We start from the raw sequence: 18933 nt of genomic DNA, 5'->3' as shown, positions 1-18933 counted from the left end.
TCCCTGTGTCATTTCACATTATTACACATAACTTAATTTCTGAACTTATTTTTGTTTGTTTCTTTGTATGTATGGCTTACTTGGGTTGTTACCAACATCTGGTGAAAATTTCATGTCAATAGCACCTTTGGAAATATATTTACTGAGAAAAATGATGACGCGTTCAATACTTATTTCCCCCGCTGTACATCACTGGGCTAGTTTTATTGTGGCTTGGTGATTTTCTGTCTTTTTTGAAGCTCAGTGGCACGGGCACACCCCTATTTAAAATGATACCAAACATTAAAGGGAAACAACAATAGATACAAGAGGCATCATATGTGGTATATAGGCATTCTTAGTTTCAGTGTGTCCTATGCTCTTTCTGTGAGATCTTCTCTCCAGATCACATAGTAAGTTGTATTGTTTTGTTGCAGGGGGTTTGACCTCAACTTTGCCTTAGCAGGAAAACTAAGTTTTACAGGCCTCCCCTGGCCCTTTGGGGCAAATTCTGATGGGCCACTTTTGGACATTTCATGTTTTGTTCTGGACATTTTTGACATTTCACGAGTCGATGATTGACCAGGAGTCAAGTAGTCACCTGAAACAACAGCATTTAGACAGGGTTAGCCTTAAGATGAAAGCACTGCAAAATGCACCTCTGTGACACCTTTAGGTGTGGTGTACTGCGCTGAGTGGATCGGTAGCATCTGGACAGGATGTCTGCGATCCTGTTGATCGGGTTTGCTTCTACCTGTACTCGGTTGTGGTGGCATTTAGTCTGTAGAATGACTTTTTGCACCAAGTCTGTTGTGTTGGTCTGTGTCCTCCTCAGTAATCTTAACTGACCCTCTGAGAAGTCCTTGGTCACCTCTAAGCAGAAGCTTTGGTTTGCCGGGCAGGTCAGATCTCCACAGGTTAATAAATCACTTCACTGATGACGTTCACTCCATTGCGTACGAAACACCTGGACAACTTCTGAATGATGATGCAATAATTGCACACTGATGAATTTGTTTTTATTGTAAGATGAGAAGGGAGTTGTTAGATAAACACAAGAACATAAAATAACACATGATGAACTCATGTGCGAGCAGTAAATAAGGTCTCCTTTTCAGAGTCATATATTTAGTGAGATCATTTGATCACCATAGTCTTCACTTCCACTGCCATATGGTAGTGGAATTTAGACTTTGTCTGGATGAATTAAAGGAAAGGAAGCTAAATAACAATAAAATGTTCAATAACTAGTATATTTACCAGCAGTATGCATAATTAAAATATAAAACATAATTAAATATAGAAATAAAATTGTCTATATTAGTTGTTTTAATTGCAAATCATTAATGCAAACCTAAAGTTTCAATGAGGTCAATTAGAGAATAAGATTTACAGAAACAGAGATTTAAAATCCCTAGTAGATGTGTTTTAATCTGAATTAGGTAAGATGTGTGCTTCCATTTCAGTTTCAGCAATGTTCTCTTTTGTTCTGGGCGGCAAGTGCAGTAACTGTAACATCGGGCATATTTTGTAGTGTTAAACACATATTTATACCGACTTCATCAGGCTCCGAAAATTCTTCACAAAGAACACAAAGAATGGCCTTCTCAGCTGCCATAGTTGCAACTCTTCCGTCATCAGAACAGTGTGTTCAACGCATCACCGTTTCTGTTTAAAAAACGTTGTGCAACGTTCTGTCGGGGCTGAACACAGCCCTGGTGTATAGGAAAAGTATTATACTTCTTTGAGACCATTGAAAACTAGTTTGTGTATTCTAAAAAAATAAAAATAAATAAAAAACCCGTTTGGCATCATATTCATATAGCCTAGAGCTCTCCTGATTGGCATCATAGCCTGGAGCTTGTCTTGCATCATAACTCTCTGACCTCATTGGAACTTTTTAAAACATGCAGACGTGTTCTATTGTTCTCCAAAACAGATCATCCCGCCCCAAACTCACGCCATTGGTTGAGCGCTAACTTAAATATTCTCTCGTCCTGAGACAAGTATGATTTTCCAGCAGTTCATTGTATGACCGTAATTGGAGAGGATGACAGCTCGAGTGTACTGCGCTGTGTTATTGTGTCTGTATGGATGCTTGAGCACAACAGAAGCTGCTCCAGGAACCACAGGTGAGATCCATGTTCTTTAACTTCATTACGCAGCCTGAAGAAATGCATGAACAATAGAGCAGGTGACCAGTGAAAGATGAACTTTGTAAATAAATAAATTGTAATATTATCTGAGTCAGTCAATAGAGTTGCCAACTTCCATTAAAACCTGAAAGAAGAAGAAGAAGAAGAAGGAGTCAGTCAGTCAATAGAGAAGACTTTTATATTGAAAGGGTTGACGCCTGTTTCACACTGTGCAGTGGGTATGCGGTGCCCAGAGCCGTTAATATGAGAGTTGCGATAGTTTACACCTGGCCACTTCATGCGTTTTCTCAGATCGGATAGCTATCTGATTTATCAAAACGATTCCATTTACACCTGGTCACATAAATGTGTTTTTGCAAAACGGATTTAAATCCGATCTTCAATTCCCGCGCTATAAGCAGATTTAATGGAGTGCACGTCACCGAAAGCAACAGATATGAGCTGCATTTTATAGATCATCAGCTAATTTCAAAATCAAAGACCGCAATAAGAGAGAGCAGTAACAGCCCTGGTAAGATCATTTCGTTTCTCTACTTTTAATGATGATGATTGTGTGTTAAGCGTCTTACTTTCACTGTGATTTGCGATAGTTTGCACGTTGGCTTAATGAAGAGATTCTCAGCTTCTTATCTGTGATGCGTGTTCCAGTAGCGTAGTCATATCTGGATATAACATTACATATAGCCTATAAAACGCTCTCACATGTTTTTTTTTTTGTTTGTTTTTTTGCATTTTTGGGAGGAGTAAAATTTACATATGTGGTTTCAACAACCAGATGCATTTACGTCTGGAATGCGGCCCAGATCTCCTCCTGAAGTGGTTTGAGCGATCGGATTCAAATCCGTCTCGAATGCGTTTCGGAGGGCATTTACACCTGGTCTTTTCATGATTGGATAGCTATCCCATCTGAGAAAACGCATGAAGTGGCCAGGTGTAAACAGCCCCTTAAATAACTTGCATATGATAGCATTTTTTTTCTGGGGAGTAGCAGAAACACAACATTAATTCAGTTTTTAATTTTGGAGGGAAATGGGGTGCTCCCATAATGTAGAATACAGTTACAGCAACGACCATTTGCAGCAAATTTCTGTAAATAAATGAAGGAGAGACTGCATTAGGCTGAAACTTGAGATATGGTTACTGAGTGGAATAACTATGTTCATAACATTAACGTTACTGTTAACGGGATTCATTTCAGTACATTTACATGTAACGTTACACATACTGTACACAGTACATCGTATGCATGTATTTGTGTGTGTTCTGATGAATGGTTTGAAAGGATGTAGAGGTAGATATGGGGCGCCGTTTGTAAAGCGGCTCGCTGAAAATAACAGCAACATTTTGTCACATTTAGCTTCAAACAATGTTTAAAAAACTGACAGTCACTTTTTAGCACATTTACAACAATGTTTGTCAACGATATTTTAAATGGTTAACTTAAATCTAAATATTAAATGTTAAATCTAAATGTTAAGTCTAAATCTAAATGTTTCGGGTGAAACTAAATATTTACCTAATATGCAAATTCACAATTCCGGTAACCGGAAGTGGCAAAATAAAAGCTCGAGGAGGTCAGTGTGTGTTTATAGCATGGTTTATAGTGTCAAATAATGAATAAAAACCATCTCATCCAAGGAAATGGACTCTTGGACATGGATTATTGTGATAATAACTACCTAAAATAATAAACACGTTTGGAGAAACTGTATTTAAAGAGTAGGCTGCTTCAATGAAAAGTGCGGGACTTATGACCTGTAGCAGTAATAGCCAGCCACGAAGGGGCTCACTTTGACTGAATGTCTATGCTATAAACCATGCTATAAACACACACTGACCTCCTCGAGCTTTTATTTTGGCACTTCCGGTTACTGGCATTTTGAATTTGCATTTTAGTTAAATATTTAGTTTCACCCGAAACATTTAGATTCAACATTTAGATTTACATAAGTGAGAGTGTGTGACTCAAAGATGGATTACGGCCCAGCTGAGTGGCCCATAGTGACCCAGCACACACTTCATCTTGGTGTGGTCCTAATATATAGTGTATTTTGTCCATCTAGCTGCCTGTGGACTGCCTATAGAGCCTGGTCCTTGTGAAGCATACATTCCCAAGTGGGCCTTCGATTCTTCTGTGGGAAATTGTGTGTCCTTCATATATGGAGGCTGCGGGGGCAATGGCAACAACTTCTACACCCAGAAGGAGTGTGAGGAGAATTGCAAAGAGTCATGATGAGAAGAGGTAGGACACACACATTACACTGGGGGAAAACAACACATTATTTTCTTTAAAGGGGGGGGTGAAATGCTATGTCATGCATACTGAGTTTTTTACACTGTTAAAGAGTTGGATTCCCATGCTAAACATGGACAAAGTTTCAAAAATTAAATTGTACGTTTGAAGGAGTATTTCTGTGCCAAAAATTGTCCTTCCGGTTTGTCACAAGTTTCGGAAAGTTTTTTTCGAGTATGGGTCTGTGTGACGTCAGCTGGGGCGGAATTTCCTTACATGGGTCCTAAGGGCACTTCTCCCGGAAGAGCGCGAGCGCGCACTCGTAGACCAGAGAGAGAAGAGAGAGAAAGCAGTACCTCATCAAAGCGCTGTGCTCGGCTTTAGGGAAGTCAATGTCACCAAAGAAGTGGGTTTTTGGTTGCCAGGGCAAGACAACCCTGCACAGATTCCTAAAGAACCCAGCGTTAAGGGACCAGTGGATGGAGTTTGTTTTTCCAGAGCATCAATGGAGTTGTGTAAGACTGTTTGTTCCCTGCATTTCGACGATGATTGTTTTATAAACAAAGCCCAGATCGACGGATTTGCAGATCGTCTAATGCTTTAGTATCGAACAGTCACAATGATAAAGGTTCGCGGTCGTGCGTTGGAACCGGGCGGTGAGTAAAACTGCTTCAAATGTCTCTGTGTGTTGTTAGCTCAGCGCGTTAGCACAGCTTTAGCTCCGCCCACACGGCCCGCCTCCAGCCGCTCGTTATTTTACGGAAAGACTCGGTACAGCCTATCTTTCTTTTATAAATATAATAAAACTAAAGACTTTTTGGAGATATGAAGGATGCAATACTACTCTATAGGTACTCAAGATTAACATGAGATTGAGTGAAAATGAGCATTTCACCCCCCCCTTTAATATCGTTTATCTTATCAAAACTGTAAAGAGAAGCTCATATTGTGATACTTATGTAATTTTTTGTTTTTGGATTTGCAGGAGATGACTAGTTTCTCACGGTGAAGAGAATGCTGTGAATAAGAAAGGAGCATTTCTTTGTTTTAAAACCGAAAAGTGCAACATGGATCTGTTTCCACAAGGCATTTACTTCAACATTAACACAATAAATGGAAACCTGTTAAATTGTCTGGTTGTGCAGTTTATTTATACATTTTAAGATGCTGTGGTTCTGTTGTTGGGGGTGTTTTTTTTTTATTTTTTTTATAAATAAAATAAAATAAAATGTATCTAATTTAATTTTAATTTATTTAATAAAAAAAAATAAAAAAAAATTGTTTAAAATTTTATTTTAATTTTAGGGATCTGCTCTATTTTCCTCTCACTGAATATTTTCCCTGGATTCCCCAACTGTTTTTATTTTATTTTATTTTTCATAAAAGAGGTAGAAGATACCAGATCAAGTTACTCACTGGTTACTGTAAGGGTTTATGATTTTTTAAAAAAAAAAATTTTTTTATAATAATCAAAATTTTATAATTTATATAATTTACATTTATAATTTATTGCATATAATAAAACCATGCTGCTAAACCACAACAACGTTAATTTGTCTAATTAATTTAGACGCGTAAATGATTTAGCTGTTGTTTATTATAATCAGACAAATTCAGGTATTTGAGCCTTGAGACTTTGTTTGAGCTCTTTATTAGAGCATATTTTCCTATAGCAAAAGTTCATTTATTTTAAGTGAGTGATTATGTAAGACAAGCAGGTAAAATGCATGCAAGACTTGTGTATACTATAGGGTGCCATGTTGATGACTGGTGGATAGAGGAACAATGGGGTGTGTTGCAGCAGCAATGTTCATATGGCGTTCCAATAGGAACGCCGCGTCTCTTCCGCGGATCATTGTGCTTTTAATAGCTCTTTTTACTATCAAACACGTCCCGCAATTTAGAAACGGCAAACACTGCATTTTACAACAATCACCGATTGTGCTCAGTGCTGATTCTGACTTAGCCTAAGTTTGGGGAGAAATGACAGCGCGCTGTGATGGGAAAGATGACGCGCTAGACGAACACGGCTAGTTTTTAATAGTTTTACCTCACATATCTTCTTTTTTTAATCCTTGGAAGCCGAAATCGAAAATAAAATTAGATTAACTACCTAGATCAGATGTATATTTCATGGGCAGACTCTCTCGAAGCACTCGGCAGATATCATGAACATCGTCAGATAGCTTTGTGAAATACTCAAGTCCATTGGATGTGCATCAAACTAACATATTCCAACATATTTCGAAATTGTAACATGCTTATTTGCGAAAATATACTTATAATTCATCTCCCACTTCGTTTTAAGTCTGCATCGCACCTCACTATGTTTTGAGGGTTGATTTTAACCACTGTAACTGCATGATTGTATTTTTTTTAAAAATTTATTTACCCTTTATTTTACCAGGTGATGTCCCATTGAGATATTCAAATCTCTTTTACAAGGGAGCCCTGGGGCTAACAATTACACAAGTTACACAGAATCACAGAAACGGACACAACAAACAAAACAGATTTACAGTACATGTAAAACAAAACAATAAAAAAAAAAAGACTTAAAGGAGTCATTGAAAACATGTGCATTGTTCAAATTTGGAACATTTAAGTAATTGTTGAAAATGTTCAAGTGGGATAAAAACAGAAAGCTTCAAAACTTTTTGGAGCAAATTCCAACACCAAGGAGCAGCATAACTAAAAGCAGCCTTACCAGATTCAGTTGTTATACGTGGGATATTTCGAGCCAGAATGTTATCGGAGCGGAGATTATAAATGGAATGATTCCAGGTCAACAGACTGTTAAGATAGCTGGGTAAATTACCGTTAATAACTTTGTAAATAAAAATATGCCAGTGGAACCATCTACGCAGACCTAAAGAGCTAAAACCAGTCGCCTCATAAAGACGACAGTGATGAGTGCGTGACTTGGCATTAGTAATGAACCGTAATGCACCATGGTAAACTGTATCAAGTGTGTGCAGCGTGGTAGAGGCAGCATGCATATAAATAATATCCCCATAGTCCAAGACTGGTAAAAAAGTGGCACTGATCAATTTCCTCCTAGCTTGGAGAGTAAAACAGGATTTATTTCAAAAAAAAAAAGCCAAGCTTTACTCTCAGCTTTCTCACTAATTTATCAATGTGAACTTTGAAGGTTAGCTTTTCATCAATCCACAGACCAAGATATTTATAAGATGAAACATTTTCAACACACTTCCCATCCAGTGTGGAAATGGCTAAGGCGGTTGATACGGGTACTCTGCGAGACTTTGTGAACTGCATCACCTTAGTTTTACCAGCGTTTAATACCAGTCTAAGTTCAATGAAGGTGGCCTGTAATAAATTAAAAGACTGCTGTAGAGATTGATAAGCTTGAGCTAGGGTGGGGGCGGAACAATATAGTACTGTGTCGTCTGCATAGAGATGTATTTTGCCATTATCTGCTACAGAGGCAATGGTGTTTATGTAAATGGTAAATAGGACCGGACCAAGGATAGACCCTTGAGGGACACCTCGCCGGACCCCCAGTGGGGCAGAACTATGCCCATCGACAACTACAGTTTGAGTTCTGTTGGCAAGATAGTTTCTGAACCAATCAACTGCCTTAGTGCCCAAGCCAATGTCCCGGAGCCTCTTAAGCAGGATACAGTGATCAACTGTGTCAAAGGCCTTTGACAAGTCGATGAACAGGCCAGCACAGCTCATCTTATTGTCAAGGTCACAGATGATATCATCAAGCACCTTGACAGCTGCAGTAATGGTGCTATGCTTGGCCCTAAAGCCTGATTGTGCCGGGCTAAGTATGTTATGATTTTGCAAGAAGCCCTTAAGTTGGGTGTTTACTAAAGACTCTAGGACCTTTGCAAGTACAGACAATTTAAAGATTGGGTGGTAATTATCGAGAATGGAGGGGTCCCCCCCTTTCAACAGGGGCAGCACATGTGCTGATTTCCAAACATCTGGTAAGTCATTTGAAGACAGGGACAAATTAAAAATGTATGTAATAGGTTCCACTATGATATGTGCAGATAGTTTCAGTAAAGCAGGGTCTAGGCCATCAGGACCGGTTGATTTCCTAGTGTCAATTTCCTTAAGAGCCTTAAGCACTGCAGATGAGGGAATGAGTTTAAAGTCGAATCCCTCACTGACAAGAGAAACAGGTGAATTGTGTTGGAGAGGTGAGGAGACATATCTCTGTGAGACTTCTTCAGGATATAATTGTTCAAATATGTCCCCTGCCTTAATGAAATGGTCATTGAAAGCATTAACAATATCATTCTTGTTTGAGATCTGTTGGGTGTCTTTAACTATATGCTGAGGGAGAGCAGAGTCACTGGGAGGTAGTTCAAGGGATTTTATCGTCTTCCAAAATTTAGATGGGTTATTTAGGTTTGAGGACATTGATTTGAGGTAGAAGTCAGATTTGCACTTTCTTATAAAGTAAGTGCACTTGTTCCTAAGATACCTATAGTTAGTCCAGTCAGATTGGAGGTTTGTGGTCTTTGCTAAGACCCAGGCTGCATTTCTCTCATGGATCAGCGAAGACAGTTCATTGGAAAACCAGGGGTTATCACGCCCTTTAATTCTATAGCATGTTACGGGGGCATGTTTATCAGTTATCGAGAGAAAAAGTGAGTGAAAGTAGTTCCATGCCACATTGATATCCGGTATAAGACTAATTCTAGAGAAATCACATATGTTTAATTCATGTAAAAAGGCTTGTTCTACAAACCTTTTAAAATTTCTTTTAATGAGGATGTGAGGCTTGGATTTAGGGAGCTTGGTGTCCCTAACACATGCAACTGTGCAATGGTCACTGATGTCGTTAGAGAATACCCCTATTCCTTTATATTTCTGTGGAGTGTTAGTGAGTATTAAATCTATTAGGGTTGACTTATCTGGAAATTTTCTATTAGGACGGGTAGGGGAGGAAACAAGCTGAGTAAGATTTAGCTCATTACAGATATTTTTCAGGCAGTCGGACTTAGCAGAGAGCCAGTCCCAGTTCAGATCTCCCATAAGCACAATTTCCCGATCCTGTAATTCGACTAATACATCAGCCAGAGAATTTAAGGCCTCCTTAGCAGCAGAAGGAAGCTTATAGCAGGCAATAACAGTAAGGAGTGATGTGGAAGAGAAAGAAATATCAATAGACAAAAACTCAAACATTTTAGGACGGGATATAGATTTAGTTACTCTGCAGTTAAACCTGGTTTTAATGTAAATGGCAACACCACCGCCCTTACTTTGACGATCACTACGAAATAAATTATAACCAGTAATATGGATAGAAGAATCAGAAACAGATTTCTTCAACCAAGTCTCAGATAAAACCAAAACATCAGGGTCTGAGGTAGACACCCAAACCCTGACTAGGTCAATTTTTGGCACAAGACTTCTAACATTCATGTGGAGGAAGCCAAGACCATTTCGTTCTTTGAAATCGGATGGGGTAGGTAAATTAATACATGGGGGTGTAGGCCCAGGATTTGGCTTAATGTTACCTGACATCAAAAGAAGTAGAATTATTAAAAGGCAAGGCAAGGCAAGTTTATTTATATAGCACATTTCATACACAATGGCAATTCAAAGTGCTTTACATAGAAGAAATTAAAATAATGAAAAGAAATAAGAATATAAAATAAAATACAGTACTTTTTAAAAAATAAAAAAAGAATATTATTATAGATCTTTCTTTCAAAGGATTCCCTTAAGACTTAAATCTTTCAACCTTCTTTTAACCTTCAATCTTCTTACGACTTCCATCTATCAACTTTCCTTTAACTTTCTTTTCTCCCTCATTTACTCACACGTTCTTTTCACTTTCTTTAGCACTTTAGCACTGCGTTCACATTCTTTCTCAGACGAAAACTTTAATATCGTCATTTAAATAATGTTCTACTTTCAAACCCACATTAATACACGTCACTTTCACATTATCACCTTCTGAGTGGGCATTTACAGTTTCGGGCTAAATGCCCTGCTGACATAGGAGAAATTAAAATAATTAAAAGAAATAAGAATAATTAAAACAGTTTAGAAAAATAGAGTAAAATACAGTACAGTACAAACAGTCGGACGAACAGCGGCACAGTGCTCATTCAGTAAATGCATAGCTAAACAGAAGTGTTTTGAGTCTGGATTTGAATGTGACCACTGTAGGAGCACATCTGATCTCTTCTGGAAGCTGGTTCCAGCTGTGGCTGGCATAATAGCTAAAAGCAGACTCACCATGTTTAGAATGAACCCTTGGTATTTCTAGCTGATATGATCCTAATGATCTGAGTGATCTGTTGGGTTTATATTCAGTGAGCATATCTGCAATGTATTGAGGTCCTAGGCCATTGAATGATTTATATACCAGTAATAATACTTTAAAATCAATCCTAAATCTAACTGGGAGCCAGTGTAAAGACCTGAGGACTGGTGTGATATGTTCATATTTTCTGGTTCTGCTCAGAATCCTGGCGGCAGCGTTCTGTATGAGCTGCAACTGTCTTATGGTCTTTTTGGGAAGGCCAGTGAGGAGTCCATTACAATAATCCACCCTGCTGGTGATGAAAGCATTCACAAGATTCTCTAAGTCTTGTCTGGAAACAAAGCATCTAATTCTTCAGAATTTTTCAGATGATAGTATGCTGATTTAGTTATTGCTTTGACATGACTACTGAAACTAAGGTCTGACTCTAGTGTCACACCAAGATTCCTGACTTGATGTTTAGTTGTTTGACCCCTAGAGTGAAGGTATGCGTTCACTTTGAGAACTTCATCTTTGTTTCCAAATGCAATGACTTCAGTTTTGTCTTTGTTTAATTGAAGAAAGTTTTGACACATCCAACTGTTGACTTCGTCAATGCATCGGCACAGGGAGTCAATGGGGCTGTAATCGTTAGGCGATAGGGCTAAGTACAGCTGTGTGTCGTCTGCATAGCTGTGGTAAGCAATTTGGTTATTTCTCATTATTTGGCTCATTGGGAGCATATACAGGTTGAACAGGAGTGGCGCAAGAATTGAGCCTTGAGGGACTCCGCATGTCATGGATGTCCACTCAGACTTATGGTCTCCTATACTCACATAATAACCTCTCCCATCTAAGTGTCACCGGGTGAAAACCTGGCAAATCCAAAAAGATTCCTCATTGGTTCTAATTCTGGCTCTGTTGAGTGTTGGCCATAACGAGCGCCAGCTGAATCAAATCAGCTGCGCTTCATTGAAGCATGTGCTCAGGAAAAGGAGCATAAAAACGGAGTGTTTGAGCAGTGTGGGGCACGGGCAGGCAGCAGTGTGTGTTCTGACAACGGTGGTGAAATAAGAAGGCTGAAGGTTTAATGCCGGATCGGAGTTCTACTGTGAGATTCCCTGAGGCATGCTCATTTAGTGAGTTTTCTGAAGAAACCACAGACAGCAACGCAATGAAGTAAGTGAGAGAGAAAACCACTGCAGGATGTTGAGTGACTCACCGAGGAAAAGTTAAGTGCACCCTTCCATTTATTACCCGTTGAGAAAACCACATTTGAAGATTGACCATCACCAGTGTGCAACTAACCTTTGTTTGCGGGCAGTGTGTGTGATCTTGTTGACAGAACGAAGCGTAGTAACTGAAACAGCTGGGAGGATCGTTGATGTGTTCATGCTGATCTTCTGAAAACATTATTCCTCGAGTCATCCACCCTACAGAGAGAAGAGAAACGAGTTGATTAATCACTGTGGAGATGAAGTGAGTTTGCAGTGTCTGAAAGAGTGAAGCGCACACGTGTGAAGATTTATAAGAGTGATTTATGCACAAGTGTGGTGAGATCAAACGACTGCGTTTCCTCTGAAACTTTGATGGATGAATATTGACTTATGACTGTGAAGATTCTTTCAAATTGATCTGCCTAAAGCTGTGTCCAGGTTCCCACTTGAGTGTATGGTGGGAGGAAAGAGCTCAACGCACCCCGAGTACCACACTCCCCGAGCACTGTCTCTCACGTCCACGAAAGTCCAGTCTCACGAACTCTCCCAACAACGCCGCTCTGCTACGCACGGAACGAGAGTAAAGGCGGGTAAATTACCACAGTCCTGTCTCACTTGTTATTGCCTGATCCACCGTTACTGTCTGTCCCTCCGAAGAGGTGAGGAAGCTGCTGTCATTCGATCGGCTGTTCCATGAACACGTCCCCAAGCCGAGTCTGAGCACCGTCACTGTCTGTCCCTCCGAAGAGGTGAGGAAGCTGCTGTCATTCGATCGCCTGTTCCATGAACACGTCCCCAAGCCGAGTTTGAGCACCGTCACTGTCTGTCCCTCCGAAGAGGTGAGGAAGCTGCTGTCATTCGATCGGCTGTTCCATGAACACGTCCCCAAGCCGAGTCTGAGCATCGTCACTGTCTGTCCCTCCGAAGAGGTGAGGAAGCTGCTGTCATTCGATCGGCTGTTCCATGAACACGTCCCCAAGCCGAGTCTGAGCACCGTCACTGTCTGTCCCTCCGAAGAGGTGAGGAAGCTGCTGTCATTCGATCGGCTGTTCCATGAACACGTCCCCAAGCCGAGTCTGAGCACCGTCACTGTCTGTCCCTCCGAAGAGAAGAGGTGAGGAAGCTGCTGTCATTCGATCGGCTGTTCCATGAACACGTCCCCAAGCCGAGGCTGAGCACCGTCACTGTCTGTCCCTCCGAAGAGGTGAGGAAGCTGCTGTTATTCGATCGGCTGTCCTAAGAACATCTTCACGAGCCGAATACTTACCTGCTCTGTCCGTGGGGAAAGCTGAAGGCGAGAAGCCTCGGTCCGTCCTACAGGTACATTTCGACGAGTCAAGGAAACGAGAAGAAATTTCTGTCTGTCCCATAAGCACCTTTCTGACGAGTCGAAAAGACGAGAAGAAGCCATTGTCCCACCCACGAGCCAGTAGAGAAGAGGAATATTTCCCCCCAGTTCCTCTTCCCCAACCGGGTTCCAGCCACGAATATTCTCAGCACTGTTTTTATTCTTTTAAATTAATAAAAGACCTACCTTTAAAAGTCATCCTGTTGTCTGCCTCTGGTGTCTGCTCCTCCGGAGTGTGGTAATTGTCCCTCGGCCCTAACATCGGTTACATAACTTTTGGCGTAAGTCGGCAGGGTTACCACTCGGAGTTGAGCGGCCAGAGGACCCAGGATGGCGGACGAAGATTTGCCAGCTGCCCGACAACCAATGGCGTCTATGTTTATGGGAGTCCCGTGGGCCCAGAAGTATGGTGGGTATTGCTCAGAGTTAAGTTTAACGGACTGGAGAGCGCAAGTAGAATACTTGGCCGGACTGCAAGGGCTCCGCGAAGCCCAGAAGATACAATTCATATTGAATTCGCTTGAGGGGGAGGCGAAGAGGGAAGTCCGAGCAGCACCTGAAGCCGTCCGAGCCACCACACAGGCCATATTTGAATTCTTGTCTGGGCAGTATGGTGATTCCACTCCAGTGGCAGTGCTACGAACACAGTTCTTTAACTGTAAGCAGGGACCTGGACAGACTCTACGAGCATTCGCTCTGCGATTACGAGAACAGTTCTCTAGACTGAAGAGTCGAGAGCATCATGGACTGGGTGAGGAAGAGACACTACTCAGAGATCAGTTCCTCTTGGGGTTACGAGAAGGTCCAATACGACAGAGTCTGAGACTGCAGCTTCGAAGGGATGCCGCCTTGACATTCGAAGATTTACGTAAGGAGGCCTTAGCCCTGGAACAGGATCACCACCAGACCGTAGAGACACCGGTGTGTATGGCTGCAAGTGGAACGAGTGCCCCAACACAGCCCGAACTGACAGACTGGAAGCAAGCACTACGTGCAGAGTTGATGAAAGACGTCCGGGAAGAGATGGCCGAACTCTCAAAATCCATTCTTGGGGAACTCCGCCGCGGGCGGCCAGAGCCCTTGCCTCTACCTCGGGAACGGTCGTATTCTGACGGAGGGAGGGACCCGGGAAGACGCACCAGCCACCCGTCCAGTTCCAGGTTCCAGTGGGATGAACAGGGGCGTCCGATCTGTAACACCTGCGGAGAGTCAGGACATTATAGCCGCCAATGCGGCTCCCGACGGAACTCGCAGGGGGGTTTTTAGAACGACCGGCCACTGTGGGTCAAGTGGTCGGGACCCCCCGGATGGACCCTCCCGTTAATCCAGCTCCACGAGATGGCTTGGTGGGACGTTGCCCCCTCGTGGAGATCAAAATCAATGGTGTTACTGTTCGGTGCCTGGTAGACACAGGATCCCAGGTTACCATGCTTGCTGAGAGTCTGTCCAAAGATCTGTTCGATGCTCATCACTTACCTGAAGCTGAAGTCCCCTGGCTCACCCTGCGAGGAGCAAATGGCCTGAACATCCCCTACATCGGATATCAGGTTACCAACTTCGAGATCCATGGCACCAAGATCCCACAAAAGGGAGTCGTGATTGTGCGAGACTCCTGTCTGGGGGAACATCGAGCCCTGTTGGGGATGAATGTGATTATGGACTGTTGGGAAGAGCTGTTTCGGGCTGGTCCTCTCCGTTACACCTCCGCAGCCGAGAAGAATGAGTGGGAGCGTGTTGTGACCGACTGTCGGCGAGTGCAGGTCGCAAGCTCCCAACGAGATTGGGAAGACGTTGGTCGGGTAGCCTGTCGCTATGCTGTCTCTGTCCCTGCCCAGAGCGAGGCTATGGTCTGGGTTCGGCTTCCAGGGCGGGCCTATGGCCCCGAAGATTGCATCCTTGTTGAGCCCCACTGGGAGTGCCAGACTATTGAAGTCGCTCGGGGGTTAACAGTAGCCCGTCGGGGCCGAATTGTAGTCAAAGTGAGGAACACGAATACTTACCCTGTTCATCTCTACCAGCACCAACGACTGACCCGTATCACGCCAGTAAGTCCCCATCAGGTGAGGGAGGAGGAGGAGGTCCACTTCTGCCAGGTGAGCGCAACAGTGGTCGAAGTCGGTTTGGCAAGGGAAGAGTCTTGCCCTGGTCCCGCTACACGAGGCATGCCGATCCACCTACTGAGCGAGTCCCTGCAGGGGGAGGGCCTATTGGAGGAACAAACCCGCCGACTTCAGAGTTTACTGGCCAAGTGGCAACACGTCTTTTCCACCCATGATGAGGACTATGGGTGCACCGATATAGTCAAACACGCTATACCTACCGGAGACGCTCCACCCAGTCGAGAGCGGTACCGTCCGGTACCCCCGACTTTATATACAGAAGTCCGTGCCTTATTAAAAGGAATGTTAGGACGTGGAGTCATTCGAGAGAGCAGCAGTCCATGGGCCGCCCCAATTGTCCTAGTCCGTAAGAAGACGGGCTCTTGGAGATTTTGCGTAGACTATCGCAAACTGAACTTGGTGACGAAGAAGGATGCCTTCCCCCTGCCCCGGATCGAGGATTCCCTTACGGGGCTGACCAACGCCAGCTGGTATTCCACCTTGGACTTGGCGAGTGGCTACTGGCAGGTGAGAGTGGAGGAACAAGACCGCGAGAAGACTGCCTTTACCACCCCCTTCGGCCTGTTTGAATGGGACCGTATGCCCTTCGGCCTCTTGTTGCGCCCCTGCGACCTGATGATGTTACTGCTGCTGCTGCTGCTGTTGTTGTTGTTGTTACTGCTGCTGCTGCTGCTGTTGTTACTGCTGCTGATGATGTTACTGCTGCTGCTGCTGTTGTTGTTACTGCTGCTGCTGCTGCTGCTGCTGTTGTTACTGCTGCTGATGATGTTACTGCTGCTGCTGCTGCTGCTGCTGTTGTTGTTGCTGCTGCTGATGTTGTTGCTGCTGCTGCTGCTGTTGTTGTTACTGCTGCTGCTGCTGCTGCTGCTGCTGTTGTTGTTACTGCTGCTGATGATGTTACTGCTGCTGCTGTTGTTGTTACTGCTGCTGATGTTGTTACTGCTGCTGCTGCTGCTGCTGCTGCTGCTGTTGTTGTTACTGCTGCTGCTGTTGTTGTTACTGCTGCTGCTGATGATGATGATGATGATGATGATACTGCTGGAGTTGATCTGAGACTGTAGACATTAAAACAAACATATAGGAGATATATTAGCTGATTAAACAATTTTTATGTGACCATGACAAGATGTAAAGATAGCTGACAGTGTTTGGAACTGGCTCACTAGCTCACTGACCTGCTGTAAAGCTGCAGATTCTGCCCAGGCTGGTAGGGGAGATGTTCACAGAGGCTGCTGCACACAAAACATAAGATACTGGTAAGCCTTACCAGTGTTGTGATCATTTTTAAGGCACTCTACGTTTTTTAAATAAATATTGTAATAATAATAATAGTTTAAAGTATAAATAACATAAAAAGACCAGACCCCTCGACACCCGTGAAACTTTTCTCCCTAAACAGCAAGCTAACGTAACTTCTACAGCCTACACACAGACAGCAATGTAAACAACATTTCTGCATGCTCTCTTCACGTCGTTCTGGTAAAATAATAATAATAAGTAAACAACCATCATAAGCACTTCGCTGAGAATGAAACACCACTTACCAGCAGCCGCAGAGTTGAAGATATCCTCTGGTAGTGCGCGTAGCCGCGCAAATTTAAAAAATGCGCGTGCAGCGTGAGGAATCGTCCCGGTTGAGTTCGCCAGGTGAAAGGTCATCATGTGGGTCATTTTATTTACGGCTAAATTATTATTCATTAATTTTACTAATAGTTAGATTGGGCAGGCATCCACAAAAGGGCCTTTAATTACAAAAAAGGAGAGGGAATTTTGCCTTGAAAAAAAAGGGCACTTTGGGCACCAAGGGGCAAAAGGGCAGGTGCTCGAAGTACATTTGAAGTCACGGAGAAAACTGCAAACTTGAAGATTTTTTCTCTCTCCCACAAACACAACAGTTCTTCATTGCAGGAGCACTAATGACTAATCCTGTTCTACAATCACTGATTAAGAAACTCGTACACACACGTTCACGCGTTGGGTGCTCGAGCACCTGCCCTTTTGCCCCTTGGTGCCCAAAGTGCCCTTTTTTTTTTCAAGGCAAAATTTCAAAAGAAAGTAGTGAGCAGGAAGTAAAGCCGTGAAATCAACGCTCCGCCCTCACTCTCGCAGAACGCACTCAGGGAGAGTGGATTCTGCACACTTTTTAAAAAATGTATTGCAGTACGACAAGAGGCTTATTAAAATAAAGTAAATACAATCTCCTCAGTCCTCCGAAGATCCCGAAAAAAATGTCCGTTGGTGCTTCAGTGACTACTTCGCTCAGAGAACCTGTCAATCACAGCTGTCAATCATGACGTTACACCACCGCATCACGTAACTAACTAAAAACCAACTTATTTTTGAAACAGACACTTGAACTTACATCAGCGTGATAAAAACGACAGCAAATGAAAGAAACCACCTTTGGAAAAAAGATATTTGAAGTGTAATTTAATTGTTTAGTTGGTCTCACGTCCCATTGAATAACACGGGGAGGCGGGGCTTATGACCTATACTAGGACCAGTCACCGGGGGGCGATCGAGACGTTTTGGCTTCACTTTTCAGGGCTTGTGCGGCACGCTTGGTTCTTACTGACAGCCCCATTCGCTTCAAGCTAGCTACCTAAGCATCCTCTTACTCCTTTTCAAGGATTGTCTTCAGCATTTACTGGAATTCAAAAGTTGTGATGGCCTGAGCAGAGATGGAGAGAAACTCATTTCACTGAGAGATTCTGTAGTCAAATCAGTTATAAAACAGGACGCCTTGGGGTGGGTGTGTGTTTGTGGCTTCAATGACTGTGAGTGTGTGATTCTGATATTGATACTGTATCCGCCTATATCAGTTGCACCAGTGGATATTCCAGCCACTAACCACCAAATATACTGAGTCATATCAGCCTTAACAAACCTGCTAACAAGCAGTATTGCGGCGTATAAACTTAAAAAGCAATCCAAACGCCGCAGCAGGCTAAGTGGGTTTATACTGAAGACACGTCACGCTGAACCATTGCACATGATGGGATGTCTTTATTGTTCCATTTCACAAGCTTAGAAAGAACCAACACTTACTTTAATAGATGCATTTCATCAGCCGTGCAAAGGTCCCTCAGACAGTGCAGTAACAGAAGATGATGATGATGATGATGACGGTCAACAGAAAGTTTCTCCTTATAATAAAAATAATAATAAATTCTTTATAATAAAAACATTATAAACGGTTACGAAACGATAAACAATTGTAGTTTCAATTCGCGCTGACACTATATTTACCTTTTTTGAAATAATCCATTAAACCTCCGGAGAAACTAAGAGCGTGAACTAATGAATATTCTGCTAGTGTGCAACTCTCATTGGATGAATTCACATAATGATCTGCGGATTGTCCGTGACTTCACATTTTTTGATGCGGGTGTAAATGTGTTTTTGCATCATATTCACTGCAGCAAACGTGTGTGTACGAGTTTCTTAATCAGTGATTTGTAGAACAGGATTAGTCATTAGTGCTCCTGTAATGAAGAACTGTTGTGTTTGTGGGAGAGAGAAAATCTTCAAGTTTGCAGTTTTCTCCGTGACTTCAAATGTACTGATACACACATGTGGGTGTTCTCCACAACTACAGATTCCCCTGTCACAGGCGCTCAGTGTATTTGCACTAAAAATAACTTC

At 42.6% G+C, this 18933-nt stretch overlaps 1 protein-coding gene and 2 long non-coding RNA genes across 7 annotated transcripts in view; 2 read left to right on the top strand and 1 right to left on the bottom strand.

Annotated features, from left to right (window-relative positions):
* Window positions 1–18933, bottom strand: part of LOC309476979 (actinia tenebrosa protease inhibitors-like) — a 166578-nt gene that overhangs the window by 31728 nt on the left and 115917 nt on the right. The gene's annotated exons all lie outside the window — the stretch shown is intronic.
* Window positions 1–18933, top strand: part of LOC309477044 — a 199131-nt gene that overhangs the window by 166087 nt on the left and 14111 nt on the right. The window lies entirely within an intron of this gene.
* Window positions 1777–5497, top strand: LOC309477033. Its single transcript, XR_014198483.1, has 3 exons — window positions 1777–2111; window positions 4199–4377; window positions 5354–5497. It is a non-coding gene; the product is annotated as an uncharacterized lncRNA (long non-coding RNA).

The sequence above is a fragment of the Leuciscus leuciscus genome, assembly GCF_965113295.1.
Source record: "Leuciscus leuciscus genome assembly, chromosome: 16".
NCBI lineage: Eukaryota > Metazoa > Chordata > Actinopteri > Cypriniformes > Leuciscidae > Leuciscus > Leuciscus leuciscus.
The sequence above is the reverse complement of the archived record's forward strand: the minus strand, read 5'-3'. Positions and strand labels throughout refer to the sequence as shown.